This window comes from Corythoichthys intestinalis, unplaced genomic scaffold, assembly GCF_030265065.1.
Source record: "Corythoichthys intestinalis isolate RoL2023-P3 unplaced genomic scaffold, ASM3026506v1 HiC_scaffold_44, whole genome shotgun sequence".
Taxonomy (NCBI): Eukaryota; Metazoa; Chordata; class Actinopteri; order Syngnathiformes; family Syngnathidae; genus Corythoichthys; species Corythoichthys intestinalis.
Window position 1 is genome coordinate 134,853 of NW_026651613.1, and position 21,890 is coordinate 156,742.

Genomic DNA, 21,890 nt, shown 5'->3' on the forward strand with positions numbered 1-21,890 from the left:
AAGAATGAAGCCTCTCGAGTAACCTCTGAGAATTTGAAATTTTCTTTGGTTGTATAACATATACTGTACAGTAGATATATATACAGTATATTATATATTTAAAATATATTTTAATAAAACTATTTTTTTTTTCTATCCAAACGGAGGAGGCACATTATAAATATGGCGCAAAACACTCAGATGACTTGAAGTTCTGCTCCGAGACCCCCAATTTGGCCAAATTTCAAAATTGACCTATATGCATGTGTGATACATCATTGGAAAGCTTAAAATCTCAATTTTCTGGGGGAAGAAAAAATTTGAACAGGTGGCCATTTAAAAAAAAAAAAAAATGTTTTTTTTTTTTTAAACAGCGGAAGCCTATCTGGAGGTGAGAGAACGCGACAGCAGAATTACAGACGCCATGACTTTAACGAGATCTTATCGTGTACTTTCATTTATCGATCCGAAAACTCCATGTAGCATGTATCACCAAGTGTCAAGACAGAGCTGTGAATGGCCACAGCTGTTTTTTTGGCGGATTTTATGGGTAAAACATGGTAATATAACAAGAATCGCCACGCAGAAATCACGGACATCAAGGAGTAGTCGAGATTTTCTTTTTCATATATTTACCCTTTTAAACGTCCCCCCCCCCCCCCTAATTTTCTTTGTTTGGATCGATTATGAATCATCTAACATAACGGGGAAAATGCGACAGTAACAAACAAATACAGTTAAGCGATAGTTATGAGGTAGATATCTGTGACTTATTTACAGACGCCAATTGTTTTCATTGTGACGTAATGTAATTAAAAGTTTAAAATATGTCATGTTTAAAAATGATTCAAAATTAAAATAAATATATTCAATAATAATATTAAAATAATAAAAAATTAAAAATATTTTTTTTAAGTCGTTTTTCTTAAACGAAATATTAGACACAGTTTAATGATTCTAAACTCAAAATGGCAGACATTTTGGATAATAAATATAATTACTTTCTTTTTATGGCTTGGCAGAAACAAAAACGGTTGCGTGACGTCTGTAAACGGGGGTTTCCAGGGTAAAACGGACCAACTAAAAATAGTTCGGGGGCTTAATGCGCCATGAATCTGCTATGGCAGCATATAGACATATTGTTCTATCAAACACATCGGTTCTTTTGGCTCAAAATGCTACAGTTTATTTTAAAGAAGGGTGCAAGAGCAGAAACTGCTTTTTCAGTCTTGTCTGTGTTTTCCGCCATATATTAACGTTATATAGGCATCTTTGAGTGAACATCGAGTAAAATTCAAGTGACTCAAGGCCGGGCCAAGTGTTCTCTTTTTGGGGGAATCAATATATGGTCTCCCTACTGTTAGCATCATATCAAAACAAATGAATGTGTCAACAGTGAATGTAGTGGTTTGAAGGGAGATGGCGTGCAAATGTTCACTGAAGTTGGTTTATAGTTAAAATGATGTTGTTTAATGTTTAATAAACTAACACATTAAGAGGTCAGTGAATGTTGACTATATTTCTGTAGTCTACGTTATTTACCAGATACTAAATGTGTGTACATGTATGCACACCTGCACATGAGCCCCACAAAATAATTTGTTTTCATCTTCCTGTGCTCTCTAACCAGAGCCGCTGTAGTGATCAGCACGTCTGAGCCAAATCGTCACAAGTAGAATGTTCTACACTTTTTTTGTTATTATCATTTCGACAATATTTTATTGTTTGTGATGTTAAATTTATATTATCTTGCACATATCTAATGTGGTATAATAATCATAATAACGTTGATATTAAATAAAGAGTCATTTTCATTGGTGAATGACTTTTTGTCATGTGTGGATACATGGTTAAATAAAAAAGGGTTCGATTGATAAATAACATGTTGTTTCATCATTTAAAAAACAAATCATTAAAAAAACAGATTTGGATTTAACATTTTAATTTCGTAGGGTGCGTAATTTTTGAGCCATAGGACAACGGGAGATGAACAACGTTACGATCGCACCTGAAATAAAACGTTGGTTGCGCTTTTGATATTTGACCACGAGATGGAAACAACGTACTTTATAACAATGTCTGAATTGCGTCGTGCTCGCAGTTTTTGGTTTTGTTCATGTATTTTAACTAGATTGCTGGTTTCTTTTCTAAATACAACCCAAACACGGGACTAAGCGTATTGTTTATTCCCCCTGTGAGTGCCGTTGGGCAGAAAGTAAAGTTAAAATAATAATAATAAAATGTAATGCTTTGTCACCAAAGCTGAAGTTGATAAAAAACTAAGAACATCATGTTTTAGCCTACACTCAAAGTTGTCTATCATAGTGTATCATATGGGATTTTTCATTATGTACAATTCGGTTCAAAAGTCTGGGGTCAAAGCGACCCCAAACTTTTGAACGGTAGTGTATGTATAACAAAACTACATACTGTGGTATTGAAAGTTCCCAAATGGCTTTAAAACAGAAAAAAAAAACTTTATTTATATTACATATACATTCATATATGCTGTTTTTTTTTTTTTTTTTTTTTTTTAACTGTTTTGTTGGGGGTAAGCAATTGAGCAGATAATTGGAACAACAGTTATTAGGATGGGCAGGGCTGCAGGCAAGCAGATAGATGGGCAGGCAGGCCAAAAGACAGGCAGGCAGATAGATACATTCCTATTCTGAGTGCCCTGCTGCCACTTTAAAGGGTACCACGAATAGAAAGACATGTAGTTCTTAAACGATAAATTCTAGTACGAGTTATAATCATTTGATCTTAAAACCCCTCTTAATGTTTTCGTTTTAATACAAGTTGCAAAATTTTAAATCAAAAAAGTAACTAGTAGCTCGCCATTGTTGTTGATGTCGCAGGGCGGCGATGTCACATGAGTACACTGCTGTACTTCCACAGTGTCACTCTTTAACTATGTTAGGTAGTGATTTAAATACACCACAAGGTGTCAGTGGCGAGTATTAAATTATCAAGCCAATGACTACATTTGTCCCTCGACGGACGCCGTAGTTTCCTTTTTCGTGCGGGTCCATTTGTGCCTTACGTTCATTTGTACGTTGTCTTCACAACATACAAGACTCTTGACATAGTTTGTATATTGTGACTAAATATTGCCATCCAGTGTATTTGTTGAGCTAAACGAGTTGCTAAAATGTTTAAATACAGTTTCACCAAAGTCTTATGCGTATTTTGCATAATTCAGTGACGTGCGGTCAGGGGAGGCTCTGCCTCACCTGTCATCATGACAAAAAAGTAATTATAGCATTGATTTTTTATTCATATTTGTCCATTGCTCTTTATGTATGACTCATTTCAAACATTTTTATAGTCAAAATCGCTGAATTTGCCTATTTCCTGTTCAAATAAAGAAATGAAACGAGAGGTGCGGCAGCAACGAGTAAAGCCTCACCTCTGATTGCGCAATCCATAACAAACCGGGTTGATACATGGAATTGGAGCGTGCTGGTTGCCGTACATCTGCATGTCGCCATTATAATGTTTCCACATACGTTTATTTGACCTGATTTTCCACAGTCTGGCTAATGTCTTTATCCCTTAAAGTTTAATGTTTGTTAGCGACATATTTAGTTTTGCTGATGGGAAATAAAACCGCAGTGAAAAGGCACAGGCTGCGGCAGATAGTACTCTGCCGCACTGCAAAGGGGCGTACGTGAAACTAGACTTTCCGTTAAAAGTGGACGCGGTTAACACAACACCGGAGCTAAAAGGTTTGCTTCAAACTACGGGACAGAAGATAACTCGCGCTTTTCAAACGGACTGGTACACCGGAAAAGACTGGCTATGTGGCTGTCCTTCGAAAAATCGCCTTTGCTGCTTTCCCTGCCTTTTCTTCTCAACTTGTGCCAATGTCTGGACTAACACGAGATATTGTGACATTAAAAAACTACCACGAAGCCTCAGCAAATATGAGAGCTCGACCACTCACATTCAAAGCCTGATTGCTTTAAAAACTTTTGGAAGCTCAAGGATCGATTTGGCTTTGAAGAACAGCGGAAGCTCAACGGTAGCATCCTCAAGGCTAAGGTAAAAGAAAACCGAAAGAGTTTGAAAGACCTCATTAATGCAACCTGCATCCTAGCTAAACAGGAGTTAACATTTCGTGGTGAAAGCGTGTAAGCTCTTCTAAACGTGGCATATATGTAGAACGATTACATGGTTTTGCTGAGAAAGATGAAAGGTTAGCTAGACATTTGGACACGTCCACTGTGTTTTCTGGCATGTCAAACAGAACACAGAACGATCTAATTGAAGCAATCCTCTCCATTGAGGCGGAGAGATTTTTTTTTAAAGTAAAGGAAAATAAGGAGGACTTTTACAAAAAGGGCGTAGGTTTGCATAGGGACGGTAGGTACATAACACTACCAACTTTTCAGGATGCTAAAATTGTCCCCACAAACTTTTAATTAGCCTTACCTTTTTTGCATGATATAATGTTCAGTTATATAGAGAATTTAGATCTTTCAATAGTTCCATATGTTGTAAGGATAGAATTGACCCTACCATTATTAAGTGAATCATTTTCATTATGTTTATGTTTGCTAATAAAAACCAGACATTTATTCAGGAAGTTTTCAAAATGTTTCTTTAGTATTTTTTGAAAACAAAGGTTTGAATCGAACAGTGTATCATCTGAACCAATGCACGTAAAAGTTATTATCAGAAGATAAGGATTTATTTTGCATTGATCATTTTGCCTATTAATTAATTAGGTTCATATACATGAGAAATGTGGCCCTTTGCCCCCTTCATCCAATCTGTTTGGTCTAATTGATGTCCCGTCCCCAGCAAAAAGTGTACCTACATGCAAGTTATGCTGTTATATCGTCCCTACGAATGTTGAGACCAAACCTATGCCCTTCCAAAGTAACGCCGGTTTTTGTGGTGAAGGACAGGCGCAAGACCACAAACAGTTTTCATTTCAATCTTATAAAAAAAAATAATAATAATAATAATAATAAAAAAAGAGCTTAGACCAAGAAAAATACAATAGAATATTTAAAAACTCAATTTTGGCCTTAAATAAAATATTCTTTGTATATTCTTTTTGGACAAGCGTTCAGGAGGCATCCAAACCAGATGGCCGAACCCCCTCAGCTGGCTCCTCACAATGCGGAGGAGTAGCGGCTCGATCCTCCATCCCGGATGATCACTTTTTCACAATTATCCAAGAATGAACTCTTTACACTCTGCGTAGTAAAATCGGGGACGCGGCGTCCCCTTGATATGTGTTGGCCATAACGTCTGTTGTACCATAAAGAAAATAAATAATTTTTGGGCAGTACATAGACGAATAGTAGCTCTTTCATTCAATACCAGATGTCCTGACAGATCCAGATACCTGTTGCATTGTACCCAAATGAGTTTTCCGCAGAGCCAGGCGGTTTACCAAAAATTGACCGTTACCAAAATTCTTCACGATGACCGACGTAATTTTGACCATGTCGGTAAATTTGGTCATTTAATAAAACAAGTGAATATAGTCTTTTCATCCCGCTTTGACGCTGTGTTGTTCGGCTACGTTCGTTCCCCTTTAAGAAAGCAGTCAGTGTGTTTACATGTGAAGTCACGTGGTTATCAGGAAATCAAGCAAACAGCAGCCCAGTAGGCTAACGCTAGCGGCTAATGCTACAAGCAAACGTGATGGAGTCGGGCTTAAGGGAGCTTAGCCAAACTTTCACCCGACATTAAGTAGACTCTTGGCGGCCTCCAGGCAGGCTTTCACCCGCTTTCCTCACGATTTCATGAGAGGGTGCTTCTATTGCTTTCTACTGGCTGACGCTAGCGGCTAACGCTACAAATGAACGTGATGGAGTCTGATAGCGGCTCTAACCTTGTCAAAACGGCTGAACTTAATGAGTGGATTGGGCACCGACTGCATCTAGCAATTAGTATGTCGCGTTATTTTGTATCTGTGTGTGTGTGTGTGATTTCTTTGACAGCTTTTATGATGGTAAAGCATTCACCATAAATTATAATCCAACAGTGGGGCTTATAATATCACCATTTAATGGCCACCGCTATTTTTCTGTATGTGCTTGCTTTATTCTCTGTCATTACTGCCATCATAAAATCTTAAACGCTTCATTGGCATAAGAGCAATATAGCTTTAGCGTGTGTGTCTCTGTGGTGGGGGTGCATATGTGCGTGCATGTATTTAAAAAAATGCTCTGAAAAAAAGAAGAAAAAAAAAACAAAAAACAGAAACATTGAAGTAAAAAGCAAAAAGTAATAATGTCACATCAGCCATGAACAATAAGTTGTCTGTTTGAAGTGTACTGTTCAAGTCGTATGTCATTTGTGTTACAATGACATGTTTGCACAGTCGTCGTATTGATTTGTATAATGTTGTTCAAGTCATACTAGCTGTTATAAATGTTCACACTTGAATTCTTACTGTTTACAAGACATTTTCATATACTTAATGTTTAGACTGCATGTACAATTGTTAAACATGTTAAATTGAAAGCTGGTAAATAAAAAAGAGAAACAGTACAGAAAAGCAGTTTCTTTTCAGGTCAGTCACGTCAGCCTCTCGCCATAGTACACGCACACACACACCCACGCATCCCCCACCCCACACACACACAATTTAGTTTTTGTGTCTCAGTTTTTGTGTTTGTTTTTGTGTCTGTCTGTTTGTCAGTTTTTGTGTTTGTTTGTCTATCTGTCAGTTTGTATATTTGTTCGTGCCATGTGAGAGAATATTGTCAAAAGCTGGAGAGGTCATTAGCAAAAAGAGGAACCGGCTGAAACCAAATGCTGCTGAGATGATTCTGTTTTTAAATAAAAATGTGTGAAACACCCAAATCCCCATCCCAGTGTCACTAGCATTCTATACACCTACCATCAAGAGTTCCCTATTGCACAAGCATTTGCGTATTTCATTTAAAAGTAACACAACAGCTTTTTTTTGTTTGTTTGTTTTCATTATTATTATTATTATTTATTTATTTTTTTTATTAATCTGGGGGAAGAATAAATAATACATTTCAGGCTAGTGGTCAAACCCACTACTGCTCGCACATCAGACATAGTATATAACCACCATACCACCCACAGGTTTCATTGTTCAGATGACACTTGGTCATTTGGTTAGATGAAAATTCAATATATTTTTGTCCAGAAGATGTCACCACACTGAATTGTGTCAAATGCCTCGTAGCACGGAACCATCTCAACACATTTGCTTCAGCGGTACAGAAAGCAGCGGTGAAGCAGTGTCGTCTGTCGTGACTCACCACACTGATTCGTGGCAAATGCTTCATAACACTGAATGAACCATTTCGACACGTTGCTTGATATATATTTACTGCTTCAGAAAGCTAAGGTTTCTCCATCACTAGTACGACCCTAATTTCCAAATGTTCCACGTGACGTTGAGACGTGTTTGATGCACGAATTCTTCTTTGTTTGTATGTTTGTTTTCTTTTGATGCACGAGTTCTTTAGAGCGTCATCCTCCAGCCTTTGTGTCGTTGGACGTGCGTGCGTGCGTGCGTGACGTAGTCAAGCTTGTGTGTCTGTCACAGAGCGAAAGAGGCTTGCGTCGTATTAAATTCTCCTCTGAAGTTTATCTGGCTGATCTTCTATCTGGACCTGAGAGATGAAGAAGGCACAATCGCTCCTTTTCCAAGCGTTGACCGTGCTTGGCATTTGGGCTTCGCTTGGTGAGTTCACGTTTTTATTTGACTTCAAGGTGCCTCACTGCAAACGTTGTTGGGACTGGATTTGTTTCTTCAGATCATTAGGGGATCAATATAAAAGGGCATTTTATTGGCCCCACCTCGGGGAAATGTATACTTGTCAGATTACTAGACATATTAAGCAAACTGTCAGTCTCATTTGAAACAATGGAAACAATACGTTATACATCCGCGGTTTTGAGACACTTTCTGATCCGACTGTGAACTTTTGAAAAAAGGGTGTAGTAAAGCCTATTTAAAACTAACGACTGACTTTAAGCATTGATATACCACTCATTTAACTCACTGACCGCCACTGACTGAAAACCTGAAACATTCACTTCGGTTTGCCTTGGAAGGCTGCAAATGGATTGGACGTCTAGCACCGTCATTGGCACAGAAACGTGAGAATCCATAGCCAGTCCTCCCAGTTAAGAATAAGCGCACTTCTGTTGTTGTCAGTAGTAAGCTAAACGAACCAAAATTATACATTAATACAAATGTATATATATAACTATTTTAAAACTATTAAAATTATTATGAATTAAAAAAAAATAACACTAAATATTACTATTAAATTGTATAATAATAATTTTAATTTAATAATAATAAATTTAATAAATTCATAATAATTTATTTTTTAATTTAATTTTATAGTATTATATAATACTATATTATTAGTAGTAGTAGTATTACTAAATATAATAACACTAAATATATAATACTAAGTATTGACTAATGGCAGTTAAATACTCTTGTAGTTTAGTTTTGGTTAGTTTTAGTTTTACACTAAAGGGTCATAGTATTTACCTATGATATAAATAAATATCTACTTTTTTTAATTCCATTATAATCTTAATGATTTTTTAATCAATAAATTATCAATAAACCCAATAGATTTGTATTAATGTATAATTGTATTTTTTCATATATAAATAAAATTAACATTAAAAAATAAAAAATAAATACATATATGTTACAGTTCTACATGGACTGAGGTTTTCAATGCAACGCTTCACATTCCAGGTGTTTTGTTTCACATTGCGAGATGGATAATTTTGTATGTGGTGCTTGTGTGTGTGTTTTGTCATAATGTATCAAACGTAGGAAGAGAATGTCCAAAAGACATGTGCTTCAACACAACAGAAAACTTAGCTCCAAAACCATTGTCTGTGATCTCAATTGATCTGGATCATGAATACATATAGGTTGAGGTGCTGGAGGGGGAGGGATAATTGAACTTTTAATGACCGAAGGGAAAACAAACAACAACAAAAAACCTGCAGTTGAACACAATCTTGATGACTTTTACAATTGTTGTTACAATATGATTAACACCCCCCACCAACACAAACCTATATAAAGACAAACCGAACACTTTAAAATGCAACTTTTTTTCACCTCGACCTATAACCTTACTCACCTTGTCTTCACTGATGCAAAAGCATCTATTGCACTTTCATATGACAGTTGTTTTGGAAGGGCACTTCTTTCCTGGACTTGGTGGGCTTGGACTTGGTGCTGATGTGGATAAGTTCGCTGTAAAATGACACATTTCAAAGGTAAAGCGTTGGTCAACAACATGTCACTTGTATTCTGCTTGCCTTTAGCCAAAGCATCGAAAGCGTTACTCTTTGCACATCCTAAGTGTGTGTGGGTGTGTGCGTGCGTGTGTGTGTGTGTGTTTCAGACAACCCTATGCTGAGAGCTACAAACTCTTTTGTGAACAAGTGATCCGTCAAAGGATTATCGTTGACAAAGAAGTGCTCAGAATGGACAAGCCAAGAAGGTTGTTCGTGAACATCGTGAAGAACCATGAGGATCTTGATGCTTCAGACTACAGGTAATTTATAAATATTCATACTAAAAAGTATTTTTTTTTTTTTTTTATTTAGTCTCTGAAAAAAAGCCTTGAGAGAACGTTTCATTTTGTTCTCTTTGGTGTATTTGTGTGAATGAGAAATATAAGCGCAAGAGTGAATGTATTATGTGGGTGTGTGTGATGTGAATATGTGTGTCTTGTGCTCATCTTTCCCTTTAACTTTGTTTCAGGCGGGATATGCTGAAAAGAAGATTGAAGTGTGATTTCCCCCAATTAGTTTTTTATGGGGAGAGATTTGTCTCAAAAATATTCTCACAAATGCTTTCGCGATTCACACATATCTTTTGTAGATGCACAAATATATCAGAGATTTTCACATGTATTTTCGAGATCCACAAATATATCCATGAGTTTCACATGTGTTTTTGTAATTCACAAGTATATCCTCGAAATTCACATGTGTTTTTTTTATGTAGTGCGTGCACTCATCATGAATTATTGTTTGTAAGCATTCGAATTGTATATGGGAATCAGCGGCCGCGTGCATTTATTTTTGAGACAAACATAACAAGAAACGGTCAAATTTTCTCACACAAGCGCATTCGCGATTCACACATGTGTTTTTCGAATTCACAAATACATCCGCGATTCTCACAAATACATTAGTGATTTTCACACGTGTTTTTCAGATCCACAAATACGTCCGCGTTTTCCTCGTGTGTTTTTTAAATCCACAAATACTTCCGCAAATGTCGCATGTTTTTTTAATGATGTGCGCGCAATTATCATGACTTGACATTTTTTAAGCATTCAGTTTTGCTTGTGAATTGCTGGAGCTGTGTTTTTTTTTTTTTTTTTTTTTTTTTTTAAACAGCGAACACGCGCATTTCTTTTTGAGACAAACGTCACTCGATGTTTCACCAAGATTTTCTCACACACAGTAAACCAAGAATTTTCACGTGTCTCAAATAACCTCCGCCTCAGTCCGATAGGCGGCAGTATTGAGCGCATAGAAAGGTCAAAAGTGCCCATCAACACAGATGGCAAATGGTGTTCTACTTATGTAGCGCTTTTCCACCTTTCAAGGCGCTCAAAGCGCTTTACACTACATCGCCATCTACATACAGGTGACGCAGCACCAGGAGCAATGTGGGGTTCAGTATCTTGCTCAAGGATACTTAGGCGAGTTCATCAGGGCAGAGAATTGCACAACCTCTGGGTTGGGGGACAACTACTCTACCGCAGAGCCACGCCATCCCCATCCCCATCCCCAGGTCACATACGGACACCTAGCGGGTGACATTACACCGGGCAACAGATAAACAGGTGTCTTGGGTCCGTTGGAAAACCTACCCTATTCCATTTTTTGTTTTTATGTGTGTTAATAAAAAAAAAAAAAAAAAAAAAAGAGAAATGAATCATCTCCCGTTTCCCAATTAAAAACTGCTAATTCAATAACGGAAACGAGACTTAATCCATTTTACCAATTACTGGTTTTGAGCTGAAGTCGAAAAACAAAATATGTCCAATATTTGTTTTTATTAACAAAAAAAAAAAAAACAACAGCACAAATATGCCAGGGGGTTATAAACATTTCAAACATTGCACATCAGGAAAATAACAAAACAAAACAAAAACAAAAAAACAATGAATAATGCTGTGAGCAATTATTCACAAAGAGATTCAAGTTTTTCCACAAATATTGTTATTTTCCGCTTTTAGATTATTTGATTTTTTAAACAGATTTATGTAGCACACAGTCTCGTTATGAAAGTGAGAAAAAGAAGGTAACAGCTTGCTAAATTTACATTTGTGTAGGTAGAATTTCGACAAAATGACAAGATTAATAATAGAAACAATCTCTTTCTTGAGATTCTTATAGAAACAAAAACAAAAAAGACATTTTCCCATTTGAGTTTGAAGTCCACATGTGTAGGCTCCTGATTCTGAACTTGCAAAGTTCTTTCCAAAATTTATTGGAAAAAGAGCAGGTCCAAAAAAGGTGCTGAACTGTCTCTGTATCAATGTCCCACTTTAATTTTTTTCATGTAGTGGTTTGCAGGATAGTACTTATCTATAGATAATTTTGAAAGCGACTTCTTTGACCTTACTTGTCAACCGAAACATATTGGGGATAGTCCATACTTAGGCGTGGACCAAATGATATCTCCAAAAAGACTTAACATATGCTTTGGATCTAATCTCGTTCTGAAATAGAGATCGAGTATATCTATTCAAATTTTTGTTATGTAGTAAACATAATTTCCCCACACTTGAATTTAGTATATTTGGAGGAGATAAAGTTTGAAATGGCATGTTTACATTTCTGCACAGCATAATGAATCCTGAAGGAATCGCATCATCAACACTAGCATATTGCTTAGGTCTAACTGGTAACTGAAAATAATCCCAAAACTCCGCGTAAAACATAGGTGCCATTAAAAAGTTGTGACACAAAAAGTGTCTTCTGCCTCTAATTGTCCAAAAATAAAGATTTGTTTTTGCAAAGAATTCAATGAGCCATGACCCGGAAGACGAGGCCTTATTGAAGAAAAACATCGTTTTCCGGTTCAAGGCTCATTGTAAAAGCGAACTCGGAGGAAAACAAATATTGGTCGTATTTTGTTTTTCGACTTCAGTTCAATAAATTGACATTGTAAAAACGGATTAAGGTTCGTTTTTCGTTTTTTATTTTCCCAAATTAGAAGGAAAAACAAACGGCCTCAAGGTACACGGACAGTCTTGATAGTTCTTGAAGTTTGGGAATCATACTTTTATAGTCTATGCGCTCAAAACTGCCACCTATCAGATGAAGGCGGAGGTTATTTGAGACACGTGAAAATTCTCGGCTTACTGTGTGTGAGAAAATCTTGGTGAAACATCGAGTGACGTTTGTCTCAAAAAGAAATGCGCGTGTTTGCTGTTAAAGAACACAGCTCCAGCAATTCACAAGCAAAATTGAATACTTAAAAAATGTCAAGTCATGATAATTGCACGCACATCATTAAAAAACATGCGAAACTTGCGGAAGTATTTGTGGATTTGAAAAACACTTGTGGAAAACGCGGACGTATTTGTGGATCTGAAAAACGCATGTGAAAATCACTCATGTATTTGTGAGAATCGCGGATGTATTTGTGAATTTGAAAAACACGTGTGAATCGCCAATGCACTTGTTCTTGTTATGTTTGTCTCAAAAATAAATGCACGCGGCCGCTGATTCACAAATACAATTCGAATGTTTGCAAACAATAATTCATGATGAGTGCACGCACAACATTAAAAAACACATGTGAATTTCGAGGATATATTAGTGGATTACAAAAACACATGTGAAACTCATGGATATATTTGTGGATCTCGAAAATACATGTGAAAATCTTGGATATATTTGTGCATCGACAAAAGATATGTGTAAATCGCGAAAGTATTTGTGAGAATATTTTTGAGACAAATCTCTCCCCATAGTTTTTCACACCCCTTTCCAGCGCAACATGTCTGAAATGTTTTTTTTGTTTTTTTTGTTGGAGACTTTATCATCAACAGAAACTTTTAGACAGGATACCTCAGTCATCAGGTACATCAGCTACCGACTCTACTGAGGTAAGACAAGAAAGTGACACTGAACAAATGGCTAGCACACCATCTGGTTGGAAATCCACAGAACAAAGAAGGACACTTTACAGTGCAGGGCTGCTATTGAGGACCATTCTAAGCGAATCACCCTCACTGAAATGCCCATGGCCTCCCACAGCAGAAGATTTAAATGTATGTGAAGCGAAAGCTGTTGTGCCTGTTGAACAGTACAATCGATTGGTGCAACAGAAGAACCAACACTAGCCGGGTATGTTGATATTCCTGATGATGTGAATCTAAAAGTTCTCTCTCTATGTCAAGACATTGTGTATCTGGAATGTCCATTCCTCCAACAAGTGATGCTCTCTTCCAACACAGCAAAAGGGCAAACTACGAGGCAGCAGTAATGCGACATTGTCTGACTGGTATGATGTGTGCCCCTTCACCAATTGGCAATGGATGGGACATTGAGGATGGTGAATTAACAGTAAAATGGATGACTAGAAATCCTGCCCCAGATAGTGTGCTACAGGTAATCCACTGTGGTTGCAAGATAAGCAAGTGTGAGACTGAAAGATGTTCATGCTTGTCTGCAAAAATGTCCTGTACAGATTTATGCCACTGCCAGGACTGTGAAAATATTTCAAAGGAAATGGGATGATGACACTGATGATACTGATATTGATGAGTAATCACCCACCATCTCTCCTATGTTTAGTTTCATTATCAAAATGTTACTCTCCATTTTAACACCTTTAAAACAACAACAAAAAAAGGCTCTTTTCCCTTTTCCAAAAAAATAGACCTTTGTTCAATTTGACTGCCAAAAAAGATGGATGTTCCAATGAAGTGCTATTGTTTTATTGAGAGTGCACATTTCATATATGTGTGTGTATATATATATATATATATATATATATATATATATGTGTGTGTGTATATATATATATGTGTGTGTGTATATATATATATGTGTGTGTATATATATATATATATATGTGTGTGTATATATATATATATATGTGTGTGTATATATATATATGTGTGTGTGTGTATATATATATATGTGTGTATATATATATATATGTGTGTATATATATATGTGTGTGTATATATATATATATATATATGTGTATATATATGTGTATATATATATATATGTGTATATATATATATGTATATATATATATACACACTGATACACGGCCCATGGGAAAACCCATGGACAGTGTATCAAATACTTGTTCTCCCCACTCTATACATATATATTCCTAGATTTTGACAAAATTGGTGCAGGGAAACGTTGGGTGAACTTTTAACCCAAAGTTCAGAAGGGTATTATCTTATCAAAAAATGCATTGAACAAGTAGTGCCCAGACAGTGGAACGAAACCCATTTTCTAGGCACTTTTTCAGGGTCCACCCCAAGGCCTAATTCTATTTAACACAAGACTTATTTTTCATCCCATACAATTTATTTAGCAATTGGGGGAAATTACTTAGATACATACTGTAAAAATATTGGAGTAGAGAGATAAAAACAATGATGACATTTTGCTGCTGTCTGTTGCATTTTCCGCGTTCTGAATCTTCCCCATTGGGCTGATTTCTAAATCAGCTGAAATCGTTACTCTGCCGACGTCATCACCTAGATGGAGGCACTAGAGTGCTACAATGATAGGCGGGGCTAAACGGCAGATTAAAAGAAACATTTCTCTTCATCTGCGCTTTGCCAAATTGTTGTATATAGTCGAATGATCTCAAAATATGATTTTAATTCACATAATAATGCTATTTAATTTCATCGTGTCACAGGCGCTTTAAAAGTCAGTGATTGCAGGACTGGTTTACTTTCAAAAAGTGCTTGAGCCGAGTTTTGAGGGTTTGTATTGCGGGACACTCCCTGATGGCCCTACTATGACCCTAGTCATGGGGGCGGGGGCAAATCAAATACTTAAATAGTATTTTTTTAAATTAAGAAACAAAGCACATGAAAAAAAAATACATAGTAATGAAGTAATAAAATAGAAATAATTCTACATGAAATGAAATTCATTCTAAAAAAAAAATCAAAACTTCAAAATATAAATGAAAAATTATTGAAATAAATCAAGATTAAAAAAAAAAAATAATAATAATAACATTAATTCAAATAAGTGTCCCATGTGTGAATTTTGCTGTGGGAAAGTTATTCATTTAATTTTGTTTTGTTTGATGAATCTTGTGACCTCTCATATCTTAACTCTATGGCTGCCTCTTACGGTATTCAATCCATTTCAACTGATTGTTCGATCGCTTCCAGCCCCTCCCAGTTAAAATGGATTGGACGTCTATCAATATCTTTTACTTATTACCACAACAAAAATTGTGACCTGGGCTGGCGGTGGTGAGGTAAACTAATGATAACTTTTGGATAGATGTCCACTGATGTGACCACTGTAACCGAAAGGGTTAAACATCATCCTCAAAAATAAAAAGTGCAAATTACCACACAAATGTTCCTTTTTGTGCTATACACAAGTGTGGATGCAACCCCGTTGGTTACATAACTCTGTCGGAATGGCTGACGGTTACCCATTTGATTATTTCACCTTATAACGCATACTGTAGCTTGATCTGAAGCTGAAATGCATCCCAACTCTTCTTTCTTGATTTCTGTCCCAATTTACATCCATTGTCCAGTTCACTGGCGCCTGTGGCACAGCTGTGATGGTGTGTGATGTAATCCTACTTGGTTTAGTTATTGTTGGGTAAAGAGACATACTATACATTGTATCCAAAAAATTGTCCATTGCTGCCAGTTTGCTTGGATTTAATAAATCAATATTAAAATCTCCACAGATGAAGAATGTTTTCTGCTTAATAGTGGAAAACAATTGGCTCATCCATTCAGTGAAGGAATCAATACATGAACCCGGTGATCGATAGATTCAACTGACAATTATATTTTTCTTTTTTTCATTGGAGATCTCTATTGTCAAACATTCCAAGTGTTCTTGACATATCTATTCAATTCAATTTTATTTGTATAGCCCTAAATCACAACAAGGTTGTCTCAAAGGGCTTTGCAGAGGCAATATGATACAAAATCAGAAACAGCAAATGAAGCAATGAAGATGAATACATACATTTCAAGTCCTGGGCATCCCCCATCCTTAGACCCTCCATGTCGGCAAGGAAAAACTCCAAAAACTCCAGAGTCTTTGGGAGAAAATGAGAAACCTTGGGAAGTACCACACTGAGGAGAGATCCACTCCCGGGACAGATAGGCAGGGAGCACCAGTACTGCTAATGGGAATTAGCAGGCGAAGTTACAGTCCGTAAAGATACATTGGAGTAAAGGAACAAGAAGAGGTCCATCTAGCCAGATGAGACGGGGGTAGCAACGAGGACATCCATCCAGCCAGGGGTCCGGACAGTCAGGAGGCTGCAGCTGAAAAAGGGGTGGGGGGAAAGGGGAGACCGGGTGACGAGTGATGAAGAGACTAGACAGATATTACCATATTACTAGATATTACCATTGGAAAATAGAAATTAAGTAAGACAAGTGGTACTGTAGGTAGAGTGAGAAAAAGGAGATAGAACTCAGTGGCTGTACTTCCCCCAGCATTATAGCTTCTAGTGCAGCTGTATCTGTTAATACCATACATTTAATTGATTTATGAATATATAGGGCAACTCCACCACCAGTTTTCTTTTCTCTATGTATTTTAATTCGTAATCATCCATAAGAAAATCAATACCTTTATCAATATTAAACCACGTTTCTGTGATCGCAATTATGCTGAAGGGGTGTGTAAATTGGTGCAGATAGTCTTTGGTAGAGCTGACATTTTTGTACATGCTTCTGCTGTTGAAATGTATAATTGACAGTTTTGCCCATTGAGTTGATATGATTTTCATACAGATCTTGTGTAAAAATAATCGCAATTGGTAACAGTAGAAGAAAAGAAATGATTGTCAGGATCACTTTCTATATTAGGGACTCTTTTGTTGGACTCGTTGGATTTAAAGGCCTCAAGTTCTATTTGTTTGTTCTGAAGGGTTCGCAGAAGTGGATCAATGTCGCTCTTATTCCTGAGTACAGTTCGTGTGTTTGATGTATCGTTCATAGTCATTGTATGCAGAGATGGTACCTGGTCTTGATAGGTATCAGTACTTTTCAAGCTCTTCAATATCTCGCACCATCAGCACTTTTGCTTCCTCAGGCGTTCCGTTCCATTTAATGTATATTTTACAATTGACTACCCACGTGTGTTGAATCTTGCGTTGCTTTTTAAGATACCTTGCCTTTTTGGCGATATCAGCATTCTTCCGTGTTAAGTGATCGTTCATATATACGTCGGTACCCTTCAACTTGCGACCTTGTTTCAGCAGCATTGTCTTGTTTTTTCGACTGATAAATCTCACGATGATGGCTGGCGGTCTGTCATTCCTCATCGGCATTGAGTGGCACGCCTCGATGTGCTCCAAGTCCAACGTTATTCCCTTGCTCCGAAGGTAAGATGCCACTTGTTGCTCCACCGAGTTTTCCTCCTGCTGGCTGGGTTCCCCGTTGTCCGTGGCCACCGCACGCGCATAAGTGCGCGGTCGGATCTTATAAATGACTTTCCAATATATGGATTTAAAATTAAGACGTTGCCGGTAAAATGTTGTCTGTAAAAGTTGTAAAGCAATAAAACAAACAACAAAAATGAATGAAATGAACAAAAAACATTTTTTGTAATGGGTAAAAAAAATATTTTTCAAAAAGATCATGTGACTAGTGTTGGGTTTTGTGTTGTTTTTTTCCTTAGTGTGACTTGTCTCTGTGATTACCCATTGATTTCACCTGTCGTGCCTGCACATAGTGAGTCCTCCTGTATTACCCAGCTGTTCCTCGTTGTCTCGTTACCCCTTGTCTGCATGTGTGTGTGTATAAAAGCACCCAGTTTCTTTTCAGTCCTTGTTGCGTCATTGTCAATGTAAGTGTCTATGTCAACGTCAAAGTCCATGTCAGGTTCTCATCAGCAGTATTCACGCCTATCCAAGCCCTTGTGTTCCAAGTGAGTTTTTGAAAAGCAGTCTTTTGTTAGTGACAGTTTTTGTTTGCCTCAGTGCCTTCTTTGGATTATCACAGCCTTTGTTTGTACTTTGTTTTTCGTTGGCTTTAATTAAATCATTTTTGCACCATTCATCTGCCTTGCCTACATTTCCCTGCATTTGGGTCCACCTTGCCCGCCCGCGCTCCCTGACAACTAGCACCTTAGAGACGGTCATTTGCTTTGCTAAGCCACCCCCAAAAAACACTGGAGGTCAGAAGAGGCAAGATGGATATACATCATTTTTTTCAAACCTAAGCTTTCAAAAGCGACAACAACTACTGAGCGAGAACCAAGAACTGAAGATGTGGACCATGAAACACCGGAGAGCATCGCCAAAATGGTGAGCGGAATTTCAGTTGGCTCCACTTCAGACGTTAACCCCCAAAAATGGAAACAAGGTAAAAAAAAAAAAAAAAGTTCATTTTCAACGTATTATTATAAATGATGTTCCTGGCTGAAATATTCAGCCAAAACAGATGCGGCGTCTACTTCTCCACGAGGTAAGACAGAAAAACGCACACACGCAGACGCACACACAGCTGGGATGCCTGTATGTACGAGCATGGGCTAAGCTACTATCGGAGCATATATCGTGTAAGTTGATTTTATTGCTGACACTGCGTTTCGGGGTCATCAACATTTTTGGCCCCTCTTGCCAGAAAAGTCAAACTCCACCTTATGGTTTTACCACGCGATACTTTTTACTTTGACTTGAGTAGATTTGTGATGAAACACAACTCTTACTCCACTACTTTGGGCTACACTAGTCATTACATTTTTCGTCTTTATTGTACATATTGACTTTATTCTCGCCAGAGGTGCCGACAGTGGCCGTCTCAGTTGTACCAATGAGACGTCGCAACAATAACCACATGACTCCATTATACGTTATAAGTAGCGGTAACAATGTTTGTTCTCCGCTAGAGGGCACTCATGCTCTGGGTGGTGATTCATCGTGTTGTTCTGGTCTGAATTTGAGGGTTTGTGTGTCATCTTTTTGGCCGGATAGGTTATAGTACAGTATGATAATGACAGTCCATCTACTAGTAGATGAAGTTGTGCTTTGAAAAAAATATATAACATTATTATTTTTTTTTTTTTCATCAGACATTGTAAGCAGTTACTGACAAAGTTACTCCTTACTAGAGTATTCTTTTCAACGAATATTTTTTACTTGTACTTGAGGAATGTTTTGGATAACTACTTTTGCTTTTAACCACCTCAGGTCAGACCTCGAAAAACTCTTGAGTCTGGTCACTCGTACATCGAAGCGCCACTATTTTTGCTATTTGACTATCACTTCACCATTAGCAAATGGACTGGACGTTTGTCGCCGTCAATGACACAAAAACACGATCATTCAGAGGCAGCTCTGTGTGTTAATCTTGTCTGAACACAAAATTGGAATTGCCAGTGGGTCCAATGCGTGTCCATTGGCTCTTGATTCAACTCATCGTTGACCATAGCAAATTGAGCCAAGTCTTATCACCAAATTCACAACAACATTTGGAATGTCTTGCAGTCCTCTCCAGCATTTACCACCTACAATATATGCAAGCAGAAAGCTGTTGTGGTGAGAGTTAATACTGGCTCGGAATAAGACTGGTTTGGTTTAACAGAGGTCAGAGGGGGGGTTTGAATGACATGAGAAGGTAATCCCATGAAAACGGGAAGTGCGACTACAACAGTTGGCCGATATCCAACCTTATTCTGACCTACTAACGAGCACATGAAATCAACTAATTTTACAGATCAAAAATGTCATTTATTTACACACTGTGGTTATGATCTCCAATAACACTCCAAAGTCTATCTTTTTGTTCTTCTTAGTATTTTACTCATTGCCTGCTATTGACAGCTGTAGACATCCAACTCATTTAAACTGGAAAGAATGGTTGTGAATGCTCATCTTTCAGTGTCATTGGCGACACTAGATATCCAATTCATTTTGACTGGAAGGGTTGGCAGTGGTCAGTCGCTGCTAGCCTCTCCTAGCCAAAATGGATATGGAGGTCTGGTGCCGTCAATGGCAACCATACGTTGTGTAAAAATGAGTGCCCTATATAGGATTAAAATTGCAAATCTTTTATTCAGGGTCAAGAAAATGAATGTTTAATAGTTAACACATTTTCTCTTTTTAAGAAATGAACTTCTGATGGAAGGGGGAAAAAAAAAAGAGCAAAAGTCACTGACCATCCATGTCAAAGTGTTTCCAGATGTCGATGAACTGGGCGGTTGTGAGCTCGGCCAGGTGCAGGTGAGGTTGCCGAGTCTGGGCTGCCATCTCGTCTCTCCCCCGTGGATTGGATGCACTTGCACGCAGGGCCGGCCCAGGCCACTTAGGGGCCCTAAGCAAAATAATGCCAAGGGGCCCATATTTTTGGCCCACCATTTCGTCACAGAGCACTGTGAAACCCATACATGCAATCCAACCCATACGTCCACATTTTGTATATTAATCAGATTTTGTTGCACTGCATACTCAAACTTCTCACCCCAAACGATTGCCAGTACTTACAGTAGATGGCGCCAAACCTTTTTCTGATTGGCATACTACTTGATAATAATGAAATGACTATATCTACGCTCTCCAGTCCAAATGCATATTATGCCAATATTTCGTTTTACTACAATCAGCGGAAGCCGTACATTTGCCGTTGCCGACAGGTGACAGCTTGCTCCGCTTTACTTGATTCGCTCCAGGCTTTTGCCCTGCAGCTAATGGCAATTACCAGTACGACATATTGACCAGCTCTGCTGACAACAGCGTTCAAGTTGGAGTGTCTTGCACAACAACAACAACAACATCAACAACATGCTCAATTACCGCGAAACTGTTGTAGGGCTGAAGCTACAGAATATTTTAGTAGTCGATTAATTGATGGACTAGTCAGTTGGAATAATCGAGTAATCAGATAAGGAACATGAAAAATTAAAATACCTGAGCTCAGCCTCAAAGAGTATATATAAATATATATATATATATATATGTAATATACATATATATATATATATATATATATGTAATATATATATATATATATGTAATATATAGATACATATATAAATATTTTTTTAAATGAGGATCTATGTACAACAAAAGAACAATTGGCTAACTTGCATAGAGAAAGTCAGCTAGCATATAAATGCTATAAAATGCTAAAGTTTTTTTCACAATGCTCTTAACAAATGGTTCAGACACATATTCCCACAAAAAACGGCTAAATATACCTATAAACTAAATTATGAATGCATTAAAAAACATTAGCTCAAACAAAAACTTAGCTTACGTTGGTGTTAACAGGGAGCAGTTGGATTCAGCCATGTAAAAAGAGGCAGACCAGAGGGCAGTGTATCCACCCTAATCAATAAAAGTAAATGCAAACACTTTCAAAATAAACCATGACAACGCCACTTTCATTAAACGAATACTCGAAGCAACAACATTTAATTCGAATGTTTTTTCTAATCGAATACTCGAGTTCATCGATTAATCGTTGCAGCACTATACTGTTGTTTCTTTTCTTCTCCGATTTTCTTCTTTCCTTTCTCTGCTCCAGAGGGATAAATTCTCTTCCACATATCCGTGCATCTATTTTCCAAGCAAGTTTGAGCACCAATCATCGCAAAGCAGGTTTAACGTCACTCCCCAGGTTGCCAGATTGTAATGACAAGAAAATGGATGTTTGCATAGATCAACGGCAATGCGCGCCACATTATTCACGATG

At 37.4% G+C, this 21,890-nt stretch overlaps 1 long non-coding RNA gene across 8 annotated transcripts; it reads left to right on the top strand.

The window, feature by feature from the left end:
- Nucleotides 1–7,189: 7,189 nt before the first annotated feature.
- Nucleotides 7,190–19,266, top strand: LOC130911418 (uncharacterized). 8 transcript variants are annotated; one of them, XR_009062098.1, is made up of 6 exons: nucleotides 7,480–9,243; nucleotides 9,372–9,524; nucleotides 9,734–9,760; nucleotides 13,034–13,106; nucleotides 13,168–13,347; nucleotides 13,458–19,266. It is a non-coding gene; the product is annotated as an uncharacterized LOC130911418 (long non-coding RNA). The 8 variants fall into 8 exon arrangements; XR_009062097.1 differs by having other exon boundaries at nucleotides 7,190–9,243; nucleotides 9,734–13,106; nucleotides 13,190–13,347; XR_009062095.1 differs by having other exon boundaries at nucleotides 7,193–9,243; nucleotides 9,734–13,106.
- The last annotated feature ends 2,624 nt before the right edge of the window (nucleotides 19,267–21,890 follow it).